This window comes from Eublepharis macularius, chromosome 1 (genome assembly GCF_028583425.1).
Source record: "Eublepharis macularius isolate TG4126 chromosome 1, MPM_Emac_v1.0, whole genome shotgun sequence".
NCBI classification, from domain to species: Eukaryota; Metazoa; Chordata; class Lepidosauria; order Squamata; family Eublepharidae; genus Eublepharis; species Eublepharis macularius.
Window position 1 is genome coordinate 152,712,561 of NC_072790.1, and position 4,915 is coordinate 152,717,475.

General features: G+C 41.6%; 1 pseudogene; it reads left to right on the forward strand.

Moving 5' to 3' along the window:
• The first annotated feature begins 2,670 nt into the window (after window positions 1-2,670).
• LOC129324726 (rho-related GTP-binding protein RhoC-like) lies at window positions 2,671-4,695 on the forward strand (annotated as a pseudogene).
• Window positions 4,696-4,915: the final 220 nt, after the last annotated feature.

The following is a 4,915-nucleotide window of genomic DNA, read 5'->3' on the forward strand; positions in this document are numbered from 1 at the left end:
AGGAGATGGAGGAGTCTACCTTTTGGCAAAAGGCGTTAAAAAGACCTGTAGCGCCTTCGTACATTCATTCAAGTGCAAGTGCAAGGAGTTGTGTGTGTGTGTGTACAAGCATTTGCCTCTATCTCCTGTGTTCTGGTGGAATGGGACTTCCACCCCAGGGCTAGATTTGGGATGCCAAGGTAACATTAGAGTAAATCTTAAGTTAGACTACTTAGCATGTTTTATTCTCCTTTTCTCTAGTTCTGTTTAGCCTTTTATGCCATGATATGACCTTCCTACAATTTCTGTGCTCTACAACAGATTTTGTATTAGTACAATAAAGATCTTTTTGTGTTAAAATTCTTCCCCTTGTGCCTAGCTATTAATTCATGCTTGGCAATCTTTATGTGCTCAGAGTTCTCCAGGGCCAAATTGCTGGTTAAAAGGGAACCCAAAAAACCAGTTTGGTGGTGGCAGGTCCAGAGAAAATATACAGCCAAGGAAAATGAAGGAGTAGGGTGTTGCCGGCTCATATACAACTACACACACGTGTTCCCTGCCCAGCTTGGAAGGGAGGGAAGAAAAACGAACTATTTCTCTTCTATGTTTTGTAACTTTACTGTGTAGCTGTTTTGCTGGGGTTGGTGTGGGGGTAGATCAGAACCTGAATTGTCTTCTGACCAACAGGCAACTGTTCAAGTTTCTTAATCCAATTCAATCATAGATCATGAATGCTAAGCAAGGTAAGTTTTCCTTCCCAATACAGACATTGATCATGAGTGTTAAGCAAGGTAAGTCTGACTGCTCAACAGGATTGCTGAGTAATTTTCACCATCCCTAATTTTCTTTAAATTCTTGCCATTCTCATACCTTTTTGCTGAATCTGTAAGGTTGGTTCGTTCTGGGGTCTCTCAGAATTTCTTGAATTTGACCCAGATGGCAAAATCCATCCCATGTCATAAAGCCTTTTAAAGAAATTCTCAGGGGAAAACCTGAACCACTAACCTTGTACTGTCTTGTTGCTTTAAATTCTTTCTTGGCCATTAGTTTTTACAAATGGCAACGGTGTAACCTTGATTTCATTATGAGCTTTAGAAAAGTCTTGCTGTATGAAGGCCATGTGTATTTTTGTTTAAGTGTCCATTGGGGTGTACTTTAGATTTTTTGCAGCACATTACAAAACTACAATGAATTTTTTAAAAAATCTAAAAGCTGGTGTTAATATGAAGATGTAATAATATATTGCTGATAGAAATGTTGTAATTATTGTCATTTTAAATAAGTATCCATATATAGATACGTATTAAGTGTACCCTTATTTGTACTGAGATGATGTCTGGGCAGTGATTTGTTGGACAAAAGAATGCCTTTCTGTTTCTGGATCCTTGGCTTCTTACTGTAACTGTTTCTTCTGACTGATATACGGCACAAGTAGGAAATGATAGGGGAAGCTCATTTTTCTGCCATACCTCGAAGGGTGTGAAGCATCATCAGGCTGCTAGCTAAGAGCATCTGTGTGTCTTTACTCTGGAGATACAATGACAAATGTACACTAAGACTTCCATCCAGAAGGGCCCAAAGGCATCATGCAGACTATAGTTTGTAAAATCTTTTTGTTGTTGTTTCTTTTGCTTAATCTTCCATAGTGAAGTAAACAGTGGCAACAGTTTTAATGTTTAATGGATTACTATAAAATTACTGTGCTATTTATAGGGCATACAAGGTGCACTATAACTTTCTTTGACTGTGCAAAGGAGGATTTGGGACCAGCAGGCTGCAACTTGCTTCAAAAAGAATTCTTTTCTGACAGGAATAGGGATCGACTATATAGCTGTAGAGTTTATATTACAGTATAATTGACCCACAAAGGCCTCTAGGTTTGAGTGTGAAATGGGTGATAGCAATAAAAAGATTATTCTGAAAATAGCTGTATATACAGCGACAATCCAGAGATATGTGAAAGGTATTTATCAAATACTTGATAAAATACCTTATCAAGTAGTTTCCAGGTATATTCAGGAATTTGGATCTATAGCTGAAATTCTCAGATAGACCAGTATTCTGATCATGTTTATTCCTGAAAATATTCAGGGATGATATTTTAAAGGTTGCATTAGGTGATGAGAATAATTACATAGAATTGCCATTTTTCATGCTAAAGAAAAATTATTTTAATTAAGTGTCAATAAATACTGAGTGATGTGAATGAAGAATATTGTAATGTCTAATGACACTTCATAGACTTAGATCTCTCTTCTAGAACATTACATGACATTCAGAATGGATGGGCAACAGCTCATTAGGTAGCAAGAAGAGCTAGGTTCACAGTAATATATATCATGTTAGCTTCATGTACATGGTCACATGCACATTATATGTAGCACCTTTTTGATTATCAGGAATGACAAGTGTCAGAAATACCCTCTTTCAGATATGAAAGAATTTTTCCTTGGAGATGGGGACTTTTGACTACCGTTGAATAATTCTGAATGGGACTGTGTCTCTTTTTCAGATTTGTTTCTTCTTTATAAACATATTTAAGATATTTTTGTATCGATTGACTATAATGATGTTGTAAACTTGTATTTATGAAGATACATGTATAAGAATGAAATTTGCAGAAATTTTTCAATTATTTATTTAGTTAGTTTTCATGGGTGTGTATATATTTTGTATTTAAGCTCTACTTCCATGATTCTCTCTTTGATCCTCATTGTGTTCAACAAGGACCAGTTCCCAGGATTCTGTGTACCAATTGTCTTTAAAAACTACATTGCTGATATTGAAGTAGATGGAAAGCAGGTGGATCCCTTTGGGACTCAGCTGGACAGAAAGACTATGGCTAGCTGTGGCCCCTCACCAACCTCCACACTGATGTTATCCTTATGTGTTTCTCCATTGACAGTCCAGACAATTTAAAGAACTTACCAGAGAAATGGACTCTGAAAGTGAAACACTTTTGCCAAAATGTGCCCATCATCCTTGTGGGAAACAAAAAGGACTTGAGGAATAAATGACGACACCTGTAGGGAGCTGGCAAATATGAAATGGGAGCAGATGAAGCCAGACAAAGGGAGAGACATGGCAAACAGAATCAATGCATTTTGGTTACCTGGAGTGCTCAGCCAAGATGAAAGATGATGAGTGGGAGGCATTTTAAATTTTATTTATTTATTTATTTCAAATTTATATTCCGCCTTCCCCGCAGGCGGGCTCAGGGTGGATAACAACATATTAAAATATGATAAAAATTCATCTACATTAAAACATCATTAAAACAGCAGTGTATTTCTATTAATACACATTTTAAAAAGGATGGTGGACAGCCTTCACAGGGAGGGTTAAGATTTTATACACCCCTTTTTTCAGGCTGGCGGAGGCCCAGCCTCAGCCATATACCTGGTGGAACAACTCTGTCTTGCAGGCCTGAGGAAGGATAGTAAGTCCTGCCGGGCCCTGATCTCAGCAGACAGAGCGTTCCACCACATGGGAGCCAGGACCGAAAAGGCTCTGGCTCTAGTCGAGGCTAGGGGGGCCTCCTTGGGGCCAGGGACCACCAACAGCTGTTTGTCCCCTGATCGGAGTGTCCTCAGGGGAATATATGGGGAGAGACGGTCCCATAGATATGCTGGACCCAGTCTGCACGGGCCTTATAGGTCAATACCAGAATGTTAAATCTCATCCGGTACTCCACTGGCAGCCAATGTAGCTCGCGTATGATCAGTTTTATATGCGCCTTATTTGACACTCTCGTAATAACACGCGCTGCTGCATTTTGTACCAGCTGTAATCTCCGAGTCAGGCTCAAGGGCAGCCCCATATAGAGCAAGTTACAGTAATCTAGCCTAGAGATTACCATTGCCCGGATCACTGTAGTTAAGTCACGGGTTGACAAGTAAGGGACAAGTTGCCTGGTCTGCCGCAGATGGAAAAAAGAGGACCTAACAACCACTGTGACCTGTGCCTCCATTTTCAGGGAGACATCCAGGATCACCCCCAGGCTCTTAACCCTTGGAACTGGCAGTAATGGTGTCCCATCGAGGGCCAGGAGCCAGAGTCCTGAACCTAATCCCCCGTGGCTCAAGCACAGGACGTCCGTCTTCATTGGGTTCAGTTTCAGCCGATTCTGCCTCAACCAGTCACAGCTGCAAAAGCATGTTCCAGGACATCTGGGGCTGAGTCAGGCTGGCCGTCCATCATCAGATACAACTGGGTGTCATCTGCATATTGATGACACGGAAGTCCGAAACTTCACACCAACTGGGCAAGGGGGCGCATATAGATGTTAAACAATAATGGGGAAAGTATTGCTCCCTGTGGAACCCTGCACACCGAAGGGTGGTGGGATTACAATTTCTCCACAAGCGCCACCCTCTGTCTCCGACTGTGGAGAAAAGAAACATGCCACTGCAAGGCAGTCTCTCATATCCCCACATTGGCGAGGCAGTGAGTCAGAAGAAGATCATAATCGACTGTATTGAATGCTGCTGACAGATCCAATAAAATCAGCAGCATTGAGCTGGCTCAATCCAGATGTCTACAAAGATCATTGGTAAGGCCAACCAGCAACGTCTCCGTCCCATGTCCCGGGCGGAACCCGAACTGGAAGGGGTCTAGGGACGAGACATCCTTCAGGAAGCCCTGCCAGAAATGACCATTCAGGCTGCCTTGCAAGTGAGGAAAAACAAAAAATGCAAAGCCTGCCCCATCTTTTAAGAAGGGAGCATCAGCAAAGGAAGTGATTGTGTCAACTGTATCTCTCTCTTTCAATACACACCACAGATGTGAAGTTGATGTGGGGAGGAGTGCTGTTTTGGCTGTCTAGAGTAAGAAGTGAATATGCCTGTTGTGCCACTTGCCCCATTCTGCACAGTAGAAAGGGTTGTCTGCACTGCCCCCCCCATGGTTGTTCTCTGGGCCATGTGCCCAAGCTCTC